General features: G+C 30.7%; 1 long non-coding RNA gene across 1 annotated transcript; it reads left to right on the forward strand.

The window, feature by feature from the left end:
* The first annotated feature begins 224 nt into the window (after positions 1-224).
* Positions 225-12,036, forward strand: LOC145245709 (uncharacterized). Its single transcript, XR_013863022.1, has 2 exons — positions 225-335; positions 11,830-12,036. It is a non-coding gene; the product is annotated as an uncharacterized LOC145245709 (long non-coding RNA).
* Positions 12,037-12,661: the final 625 nt, after the last annotated feature.

A 12,661-nucleotide genomic window follows, 5' to 3' on the forward strand; every position in this document is an offset into this window, starting at 1 on the left:
CAAATACTGCGGCGGCGGCGGCGGCGGTTATTGTTGTTGTTGTTGTTGTTAATAATAATAATAATAATAATAATAATAATAATAATAATAATAATAATAATAATAATAATAATAATAATAAAAAAAAAAATTTATTCGTGATATTCACAATATAGATTGGTTATACTACGAAATGACTTCTTTTATAGATTTCCTCTTCAATTTTGTTTTCTGCGAACCTGCTATTTTGTTTGCCATCTTGAATATAACTTTAATTGCGAATTAAGTCGCAGTTAAATAATGTTTCCTTTATAAAAGCAGATACAGTCAATCGAAGCAGATTATAAAACAAAAAAGTAAGTATTGCAACATGAATTGAGTATTTTTCTTAGCGCATTTGCGGAATACGTTAAAATATAATGGAGTAGACAACATTTACTAAGCGAATAATCATAATTAAAAAAGTGACAACCTACATAACTAATTTTTCTTTTTGCTTTCAATACTGACTGAAAATCTAGGAAACAATTTCCTTAATTTGCTACTTAAAAAAAAAGGTTTACATTAAATTAGGAAAAACAACAAATTCGTTATCGTATACGAAAACAAAATGCAAAAATTTTGCAAATTTAAATTAGTTAAAAAAAAAGTTTTATTAGTTAAGTTTTACGGTAAAAAAAAAAAAAAAGTAACGCAAAGTCGAAAGTAAGTTCGACAACTCTAGAACGGTTACATCAGTATTTCACACCGTCAAATCATGATATTACGAATTATTTAAGTTTTATCACAATATTACGAAATATTAAAGTTTTAAAATTTTAATTAAATAAGATATTAAAAAAATATAGAAATATTTTTAGATAATTTTTTTTTAAAGTTGTGTGTTTTCTTTTATTACACACAGCAAAGTTCCACGGTTTTAAAATATTTTTAATATGTTATTATTTCAGTTGAGGGTCACTAGGGACTGCCAAACGATTGTGAAGATTGGACCGCATGTTTCCGTGACGTCAGATTTGTGTGTACTATACGAACTATGGAAAAGCAGAAGCGACTTAATGATTTTTTTTTTTAAACCTTTGTTTATCTTCTTCAAACTGCAATTAATAATCAATCTTTGTTATAATTTTGTTAGGTTTTAAGATGTACACAGTTTAATGATTAATAATATTATAAACATTTGTATAATAAATATGAAATACGGTTTTACTGAATGTTCTTTTGGTTACTTACGTGCTTCCATATTTTGTTCGGTAAAAAGAGACAAACAAAATATGAGGGGGGCTACAAAATGCTTAATATTGTGCAATAATATTTTCAAATTGGTTTTAGTCTGGCGATAAAATAGCTGACAAGAGTCATGTTTATATTAAAAGTGAATATTTAAAAAAAAAATTAAACACAATTAATTAAAAATCTATGTTGTAACGGAACATTTTGAAATAATGGAATTTTAATCGTTTTAATCTTTTAAAAATTAATTGATGTTTACGAAGTTTCTTTTTCTTGGCAATTCAACTTATTATAGTATATATTAATTCGAAAAAACGCTATTTAAAAAAATACATAATCATATTAAGTTTATATCAATTTTTTAATTGCAACTTTAGGGCAAATTTTTGTTCAACATGTGTATTTAAATAAAAAAAAACATAAATATTTTTTACTTATTTGAACTCTTATGTTTCATAATAAATAGAAATTTCGATAGATTTAAATATTTTGTTCGAATTTCGAAAAAATAAATATGGGGGGGGGACACACACTAAAAATATATTTCCCCTCGTATATTTTACGAAAACTGCATTTTATATGTAATTTCATTCTAAAATGGATAAGTATCGAAAATTTAACGAAAATCTGACCATTAGTTGATTTTTGCTAGATTTATTAAATATGGGTATGTTTTCACGTTCGAAATGTCTACTACATGGGAATGTTATTTAAAACGCCAATTATGTAAACACGATTTTCGTCTCGCAATTTCATTATTTTCGTTCGATGAAAAAATTTTAAAAAATTATTACTGGTCTATTTTTCCCTTCTTTTTTTAAATGGTACAAAAGTTATACTGATAATATTAGTTTATAATGAAGTTACATCGTTTTACATATAGGGTAGGGTAATTCTGTGGCGACTTTTGGCAGTCCCTAAGGGTCACGTTTTATTTTGTATGTATAATTTTATATTTTGCTACGGGGTTCATTCTAGGTGTGTCAGAATATTTTGGGAATTTTTGACACAAAACTGCAAATAAAATATACAAAACTCGTAATTTCTCTTTTTTTTTTTTTTAAAGTTGGTTGTTTAATTTCTCCATGAAATATACTTCCAAAATAAACTATTAAAGTTTTTGAAAAATAATAGAAATATTTTTTTTATTAAAAAAAAAAAAGTGTTTACAAAGTGCATGCACGCGCTCATGCAGCCATTTTTTTCTACGTAATGAAATGAATTGAATTTTCTGAGTTATTATTTTTTTTTCAATTAAAATTTATCAACATGTTTCTATTGGTTCAAATTTTAAGATATTTTCAGGTTTAATGTGAAATGTTATGCTCTTTCCAATAAACCAAATATAATATTCGGAATAAACGTTTTTTTTTAAATTCACTCCCCTCCCATTTTGAAATGTCTACTAAAAAGAAAATAATTAATTTTCTCACCTAAAGTTTATATGTCACAAATTTAAGATAACAGATCAGTAAATAAAATAATTTAAAACAAAAACAAAAGAATAATTATTTGCAAATTTACCTGTAAAGTCAACAGTTTAAAACCTTTTTTTAAAAAAAAAACATGTTGATTTTTTTAAGTTGAACCTCACATTTTGAAAATGTTGTCCTGTAAAAATTGGACACCTACAATAATTTTTTTATTTCATTCAATGTTGTTGGTTTTTTAGATTTTTGAAAAATAAAAATTCATTGCATAAAGAAGAAATAAAATATTAAAAATCAAAAACCCATGTAATTCTTTAAAAGAAGAAAAAAAGGAAAATTTGTTGGCGAGTTTTTTTTTTTAAAAGTAAACTTTGATGGGTGAAATGTGATCATTTTTCAAATACGGTGACCTATGATTGACCTACTTGATTGTTGACAGTAAACACATGTCAGAAATTCAAAGGGGAGATAAGGCATATCAGCACTTCAAATGTTGGTTTCTTTATATAGTTACTACCGGGAAATATATTTGGTTCAATGTGTTGTTTTTACGTTTTTGACATAATTAATTATGGCGTTTTTCTGCCTCCATATTTGTCAACTGGAAGAAAAGGAGGCAACTCTGCTGTGTGATTACCTGTTATTAGATTTTAAAATCGCAGTCTTTTCGGATGCTTGCTGAAAAAAATTTTTTTATTTAAAATGTACATGGAATATAAAATATAAATATGGAAAAATTCTTATAAATGAAGAATAGAAACACCCATTGATTAGTATTTTTTTATATGTAAGTGATTTTTGGAATTTATATATATTTATAATATTTGGAGTAAGTTAAAATTCGTAGATTTTCTTGAAATCTTTTTTAAAGAAAACTGATTTAACAAAAATATTGCATATTTTTCTATTTAACCTTTTATTATTTTAAAATTTGGTCTTTGCTCCTTTTATTGAAAAAAATTAGGGTTTAAATTACATTTTCCAAGTAGTTATAAGCTTCGAAAGATAGTCTATTTATTCAGATTTTTATCACTCATTTTTAATGGCGACGTCTTACACTGCTAGTTCATTACTTTAGATTTTATTTTGTTCGTTTTTCTCAAGACAATAATAAACCTTCTAAAAGTTGTTTCGTTTTTCTTGTAAATAAATATTTATGAATATATAAAAATGTATATTTTGTTTGTTTACTTTATTTCATCAAGTGTTTACGTCAAATTAGTTTAATATAATTTCCTGAACAAAATAACATACGATTTGACGGTGTAACATACTGACGTGACCTTTCTAGAGTTGTCAAACTTTCAACTTAGCTGAGCATAAGTGCAAACTGCCAAAAAATCGACGGTTAGCAATCTAAAAACAACAAAAAGTACTCAGCATTTTCAGCGTCCAAAATTATATTTTCAGAGTAAAAACTTACAAACTTGGCAACTGTTGTCAAAGTAGAAGTCAAAAGTTTAAAGAATACAAATATAAATAAAATACATTTCTTTGCTAAATAGATTTAAAAGAAGAATCTAAGTTGTGTAGGTACTACTACAGTTTATCGCCGAATATGTAAACGCCATTTTTTCGGGCACCTGTCGTCAGAATCAGGGAGAAATCAGTATTTGAAACTTTGACTAAAGCATAAAATAAGTAAAAAAAAATTAAAACTAGATAATGATTACTTCTGGAAGGACTAATTACTATGTGCTCCAGCATAGTATAAATACCCCAACCTCCATATGTTAAGAACGGCTTTCAGAATAAACAGCCCTAACCTAGAAAGTCGTTCTTAACATGCGAAGTTGGGGGTATTTATACTATGCTGGGGCATGTAGTAATTAGTTCTTTCTGGAAGTCATCATTATCTAGTTTATTTTTTGTTATTTATTTCATGTGTAGCGATACGCTACAGACATTAAAATGGACGGATAAAGAACATTTCAGTTATGTGCTCATTTGCTGTATACACCCATGCAAATTCTGTGTACATAAAAAGTCAAACTGTGCCTCGTCATGCAGACGTAGTTCAAGAAAATACCATGTGACAGGGTGTCCACTTTCTATCCAATCAATGCTAAAAACACTTTATAAAATCTTTTTCTGACAACCTTCTCTGGGAGCCAGCAAGAACATATAAAAGGCACTGCGCACAAAATCCAAACCAGTTTGAAATGCAGTTCTAGGAGTAAGCATCTGACTCCATCCTCATGTGTGATGTTAAACCACCAGTATGACTGCTCTTCTTTTCCTCTTTGTCTCTTTTCTCCCTGCAGGGTGAGCACATGGCGCAAAGACAAAAAGAAAAATATGTTTTTGCAGCTAAGAACGCTTTAATCTCAGTGGATAAATTTCCTCCCAAAAATAACCTTTTGTCACATCAGATACATTTATGGAGCAAAATTAACACACTACTGGAACTAACTTATATAACAATTTTTATTTCCTTTGGTTAAAAAAGAAGAAACATTTTTCTCTAAAGAATTCATGATTTCCTCAGTCGAAGGAGATTTTTTTCTTCATCTGTTGTTACAATTTTTACTCACATTCTATCTAGCTCTACTTAAGAAATGTATGTAAAGTTCTCATGACTATACATGATTCTAAAAATCTAACATTTATTTCCAAGAACTATGAACATCTCGTAAATCATTTAATGACTTAATCTTTCTCTTGCGTGTTGACACCGCACACATATTGTTAAATAAAACTTTATTATAAATGTTAAGTTTTGAGACATTGTGTTGAACAAAGATAGCGGCGTAGTTCAGATCAGTACCCAAGATGGCGACCAAGAATCAAATGCGGTCCGTCACATAGTTAACCTCTTAAGTTGTGAGATATTGTGTTGAACAAAGATGGCGGCGTAGTTCAGATCAGTAACCAAGATGGCAGCAAAGAATTAAATGCGGTCTGTGACGTAGCAAATGGCGAACTGATTGAGTCCAAAATTCGACGATTTTTATAATAATTTTGCGATGTTTTGATTGGTTGTTTAGCACTGCCATTGGTTATAAAAATGATTGGCGTATCCATTCGTCTCATACCCCCCATCACAAGTCAAAAACATTTTACACACCCCCTTTTTTGATATAATGGAAAAATCCTTTCGGATTCAATTTTTGTTTCACTTGAGAAAAGGAAAGAAAAATAAATAAATGAACAAAGAAAAATAAACCAATAAAATAATTGTTTTGTATTTTTTTTTCTTTTTCTTCTGGTTTTATGGGAATTTGTCTTTATGCTCATCGGCCAAAAAGAATTAATATATTGGTATAATGTATGCAAAAAGAAGCCATTTTTTTAATACATATAAAAATAAACACTTTTTAAATATATATAAACATACAAATAGAATACTTTTCAAATACATATAAACATATGCACAAAAATTCACAAATATACATTTTTGTTTTAACAAATGTTTGCCAAAAAAAGATACAAAAAGAACTATTTGACAAAATAGGAAGTTTACAAAAGGGTTTTAACAAGTATTTTTTTGTAACAAAAACTGGAAACATTATGTTAGATATTAATTGGTTAATTTGGTTAGTAAGGTAGAAATGGTCGCAGTTTAACGTCGTGCCTAAGACAATTTACAATTTTTTTGTGTGTGTGATTTTAACTGTTCATGCTTCTTTTGGGTTTCTGAGATTGTTTCTCCCCATCGGGCTGATCGGACCTGCTAAGTCACAATGCACAAGTGAGAGAATTTTCGTAGCTTTTTTGTCTGGCGTTCGGCTTATATCTTTTGTCATTTTTCCCTGTGCACACACATCACAATTTGGGAGATCGTCTGAAGGTATTATTTCCATGCCTTCGACTACATTTGGTAATTTTTTAATATCAGCTGTATTGCAGTGTCCTAGAATTTTATGCCAGGTTTCCAAGTCGTGACAGGCAGTTTTTGAGGGAACCATACTTTTTAAATAATATAGTCAGCCATTTTCTTTAATGTTAAATACAGTTCCATTGGGGTATGTCAATTTTGATATATTTTGGCCAAATTGTATATTCGCGCCTTGTTTAATTGCAGCCTGCACGGAAAATATGCCTTGCTTAAATGTAGGTATGAACAAAGCATTCTTTAGAATACAGTTACAGATTTCGTCTTTATTATTTTTTAGGTACATTTTTTTGACTACCGTGGGCAAGTTCGACAAAATGACTTTGAGGATTAAAGTTTTAATTAAAATTAATAAAATCAGATTCCTTGGTGATAACGTGCGCTGTAGCACCACAGTCTACAAGGAGGTTTTTACCGTTTGTGGTATTGTCAAAGTTACATGTGAATAGAAATGTATGTTCTTCCTCAAAGTTCTCAACGCTTTTTATGGAGTCCATTTTAGAGCGTTTATATCAACATTGGAAACTTTTGTGGTTGGGTCGTCCACAATTATAGCAGATAATTTTATTCTTTTTCTTGGGAAAATTACTTTTGGAGAATACGTTGCGGTGAGTTGCGTAATTTGGTGGTGTCTGCTTTCGAGAAGCATTTTTGAACTTCATAATATTGCTGGAGTTATTATTGTCCACGAGCATACAATTAGTCTCTTCATAACTGCGCAATGCCACTTTAAATTCGCTGAAATTTATGGGTTTGTCTTTCTGAGTTATAACAGTTGTAAATGGTTTAAAATCAGCTGGAAGTCCCTTGAGGGTCATTGATATCAACAAGCTATCGCTTATTATTTCACCTGACAGTTTTAAGGCATTGGTGGTTGTTTCTGCCCTTATGACGTAATCGGTAATCTTTTCATCCTCCTTACGTTTCAAAGAGATTAATTCTGTATATAGGGATATTATTTTCGGTTTCCCTTTTGATAAATAATGTTCTCGTAATATGTTCAATGCTTTCCTCCCATCATCCAATGTGTCTCTTATAATCAGACAGACTTCTATCGTCTAAACATTGAATCAGTTCTGTAAAAACAGTCGCGTTTTTTTTTTGCGAAATTCGGGGTCGGTTGGATTCTCTGTTGTAGATTGTATAACTTTGTGTAGTTTTCGAATCCTTAGATATCCCAGAAATTTTACCTGTCACAATTCGAATTTAGATTCTGATCCGTCAAAGAAAAGACGGTGGCTGGATGCATAACCTGTTAGGTTTTGAGACATTGTGTCGAACAAAGATGGTGGCATAGTTCAGATCAGTAACAAAGATGGCGACCAAGAATCAAATGCGGTCCGTCGCGTAGTTAACCTCTTAAGTTCTGAGATATTATGTTGAACAAAGATGGCGGCGTAGTTCAGATCAGTAACCAAGATGGCGGCATAGTTCAGATCAGTAACCAAGATGGCGGCGAAGAATTAAATGCGGTCCGTGACGTAGCAAATGGCGAACTGATTGAATCCAAAATTCGACGATTTTTATAATAATTTTGTGACGTTTTGATTGGTTGTTTAGCACTGCCATTGGTTATAAAAATGATTGGCGAATCCATTCGTCTCATACCCGCCATCACAAGTCAAAAACATTTTACAATAAATATTGAAACTGGCCTTCATCTTACTAATTACTGACACTTTATATTTTTATTTTTTGTAAAGGGTTGGGAGACATTTACCTATGCTCACGCCACAACTGTGATGCCAAGCATCGGTGAATGTCGATCAAATTCCCTACACATGCTTCCATCATAGTTCAAAATATTGATTTCTCCCTTTGATTCTGACGAGAGGTGCCCGAAAAAAAAATTGTGTCTCCATTTTTAGTGATAAACTCTAGTAGTACCTTTGTGTACAGTTACAGTGCTCCAAATTGTCTTTATTATTAGAAGTGTTCACTTAGTAAATGTACATTTGCATTTGGTAAGAATTTATGAAAACGTGCCCATTGTTTGTAGCCAGTTATGATTATTATTATTATTATGATTATTATTATTATTTACTATAACTGAACAATTATATGTGTTGCTGGGTGGGAAGTGCTACGACAGATTATGTGGAAAAAATTGGGGGAGTTGTCTTTGCCGGAAGCAGTTATATGATGATTGTCTCTGATGAGTTAATTTGCATATATGCAACAAATTAGTGTATTTATAGGAGGGGTGCGCATATAAAAACGAGCCCAAGGATCTGATAATGATATTTTCTTAAAGCGCTTTTGATCATGGTCAGGAGTTAGTTTAGTGCCAGTTTTATACAATACTTTTCTATCCTCAGTCAGTGAAGGAAAAATATCTCTATACTGAAGCAATTTTATCATTGTCCTAATTCAGAGTGACCCTTTTAGGGAGATGAATTTTTCCCACATAATAAAAATTTCCTCACCAGATAAGTCGTTTCCGATCCAGAAAACCGCTATTTTCTCCCTTTCTCAAATACGTTGCTCATTGAATGTGACAACAAAAGTACTGAATAAGGCAAGCTAGATTCACGAAGCTGCAGAAAGTAAACTCGAGATTCATTTTCTTGGCTCATAATTTCCTAAGCTTCTATTTTGCTCAGCTTTTTATTCTATATCCCTTCTCGAGAGGACTGGTGTTATATGTAGTATTCAAGCACTGTATTTATGCAAAAATAATTGAATACTTTCAATCACTTAAGACTGTTCTTGAAATTTGTTTTAAAAATTTTTCACAATGGACTTATTACTTTTGCTCCAAGTTAGATTGTATTTTTTTCTTGTTATTTAATCTTGTTAATTATTATTACTACTCCTTTGTTATTGTTATGAACTTTTATCTTTCTTCTGGCTATGTCTGCAGATAACCCTGTGTTCATGGAAATTTAATCAGGTGTGGTTGAATTACCATTTCCTGCCCAACATTCACAGTGGAGAAAGCTTCCAACAATCACTGAATAATTTGTTGGAGAGGCAAATGGATGTAATCACGTAGTTATGAAAACAATTTTTCTCCAAATAGCAAAATTCTGGTTTGCCATTCACTTTTAAATGTATTATATACCACATTTTAATAATTCCATTTTTAACTGTTAACTATCAACTTATCTGCTCTCTTTGACTCTCGACATTCATGCTTGCTTCTAACAGCACTCACAATGTAAAGGCACATAGATGTGCTTTTTCATTCTTTTGAAAGATAAGGTACTTTACTCTCATCAGTTTCAAAAACGGCATCATTTCTCTCAACATCAATAATAAAATGGAATAGCACTTGGTGAGATAAATGCTAGCATTTGGTTTCCCCATGTTTGAGAAACGTTATAACTCAACTGCAGAGGCATTCAAAGATCTTGCAAATGTTAGTGTCACTATATTCCAAAAATCACTTTGTCCAGTTGAACAACTTGATCTATATTAAGCTTACATGCATGTATATGTACACACTTCTCTGTGATCTCTTCGTACTGAGGGCATGCTGTCTAAAATCGAAGCTCCTTATTTACACATTTAAAGAGGATTAAGTAAATCAAGACTGATGAAAGACAGAAGAGGTTTATTCAATTTGACCTTCATTTAAAATCAATTACCAATGTGCTAGAGGGAGATACTGATCGATAAATGTTAGTTAATTACATTTTATAATTCCATTGTAGTTGTTTGAAGCTATACTAATAATTACTAATTACTTCACAAGCAGACAGGATGAGTTATCTGCATTTATTTATTGTTGACATTTGGACACAAGAAATATGTGCTCTTCTTTTTTGAGTTGTTAGCGACTGTAGAGTAAATGGTTGGTTGGGTGTTTTGTTTTACGGCATATCAACCCTTTTAAGGTTATTTAATGCCGAATCTGGTGATTTTGAAGAAGGATTTTTTAATATAGTATATATGTTTTTTAAGTCGTATTCTATTTATCCCATAGTTGGGACCATAACAGGTACTACCACTCCGGGTCAGAGTGGACCTGGGAGCAATGGCAATTAAAGGGTGACTCCACACTCCCTAAGGCCTGCAATCTGGGGCCTCACCATTGGGTATAGTTTAAGGTCATATCCGGGACCGTAGAGTAAATGATAAAACGTAATAGATTCCTTCCGATATTGTTACAAATACGAGTAGTTTCTGGTACAAAATCGGGATTTATATGAAAATTAAAATAAAAAAGAATTAATAAGGAAGTGGTATAATACATGAACGGCTGTTGCAATAATACAAATTGATTATCAAACTATGTGGAAATGTAAGAATATCTAGTTCTCAAAGACCATCCACTTATCAGAACTAATATAATCACTAAACAGATACTATGTTTGCCAGATGAGGAACAGGTATTAAAGTCTCTTAAAGACACTTAGAACCATTAAATGTTTTCCTGTCGAATTGTGTCACTGAATTGCTTAATTGCAATTGATGTCTCATTGTATATTAACTGAGCAACACTGAAGTTATAGCTGAATTAACTTTATGTTTGCTAGATGAGCAATTGTAAATTAATGATGCATGTGTCATTGTAAGATGTAGATTTCTGCAAGCTAGCAGTGCAGCGAAATGTGGAGTAATAATTCCTCTAAAAACGCCCACAGCAACCACACATTTGTTTGGCCTCAATGCCATAATAGTAAAATTGCAAAAACTATTATGAGGCAATTAATATAGACTAAATCCAAAATGACCTGACTTGGAACAAGTAGGGAGATTGATTCTTAAGCAGCAATTTGGATTACAAAAATTATGATAAGAAATATTCGGGTAAAATGCAAATGCCACTTCTTAAAGTAGTTGATCATTTCAGAGTATAGACCTGTGGCACAGTGGTTAGAGTACCTGAAAAATTCAATTGTAATATGATATTCTCCTGGTGGTTTGAGATTCAACCCCTGATGTGGGCGATCAAAACATGCAACTGTAAATTATCTAGGACCTTTATCCAGTCATGACTTACAGATCGAAAGCATACTACCCCTTTAAGTAAATAAAGTGTTCCATTGGAAATTCCATGCAGATTCATGATTTCGACAAAAACATCTGGAGGTTACATCGACTAAAACATGATGAAAGTGACATTCCTCATGAGGCAGTTGTTCAAATAATGTGAATAACTAATTCTCATCAAAAAATTCAGAAACGTAAATTATTACTTCATTTTCATATAATTAAATTGGGATTTGGGAACATAAATATTTGTAAAGAAAAAACTCATTCATTTTATTAATAGACCAGCATTGTACTGATTATAGTTTCAATTTCATCAATAAGGAATTCATACACATTTTAATAAAAATCAACATAAGAAATCCAATTTTACCATATGATATGTATCCTATAATATTTATTTTATATTTGCAGATTTGGAAACAATCGAAAGAAATCAATTGAATTCAAATGGATCTCCATTTTCTTGGTGATGTAAAAACGTCTTCAAATATTAAGTTCATCATAAATATTTCATGAAGTTAAATATCCGGATGGAGAAACATCTTTATAAAGCATGTGATCCTTAACTTCATCAAACATGTGTTTTTTTTTCCTTTCAAATGAAATCTGGTAAAATTGTGTATGTGTTTCTGCAGTCTTATTTGATATAACATTATCTGGAATGTATAAAATGCTTTTTTCTCAATTCCCATTATTTTAAAAAGTGCTTATTAGGAAAACTGAAATTAGACATATAAGGGCTAGTGAAAAGATTATTTTAGGAGAAGCTTTTATTAGAGTAATTTACATTACGCAAATTTATGAGAGTCACTATAATTGTTCAACCCTTTGCTTTTTAATCTCATTAAGCAAAAATATGCCATTTCTCATTTAAACACGGGAAAAATATAATCTAGTATCATCTGTTACGATGAAGTGCACAGAAAAAAACAAACATTTGAACCAAATTTTAAATTTATAAATGAAATTGATTAATAGTAAGATGCCAATCAGTTGCTCATTTTTAATATTAATGTATGTTTTTATTTAAGTTTTAAACATAATAGAGAGACAAACGATATTATTCTAAAGTAGCTGGATTTCTTTTATGCCAAAGTCAAATTTGTTAGAAAATTTGCAAACAAATATGAAGGACAAACTGCATTCTTGTGAAGTGTGTGGTGTTTCTTTTAAACACAAGTCAACATTGATAAATCATATACGAACTCATACGGGTGAAAAACCACATTCATGTGTTAAATGT

This window comes from Euprymna scolopes, chromosome 23 (genome assembly GCF_053919585.1).
Source record: "Euprymna scolopes isolate OS-2025 chromosome 23, ASM5391958v1, whole genome shotgun sequence".
Lineage (NCBI taxonomy): Eukaryota > Metazoa > Mollusca > Cephalopoda > Sepiida > Sepiolidae > Euprymna > Euprymna scolopes.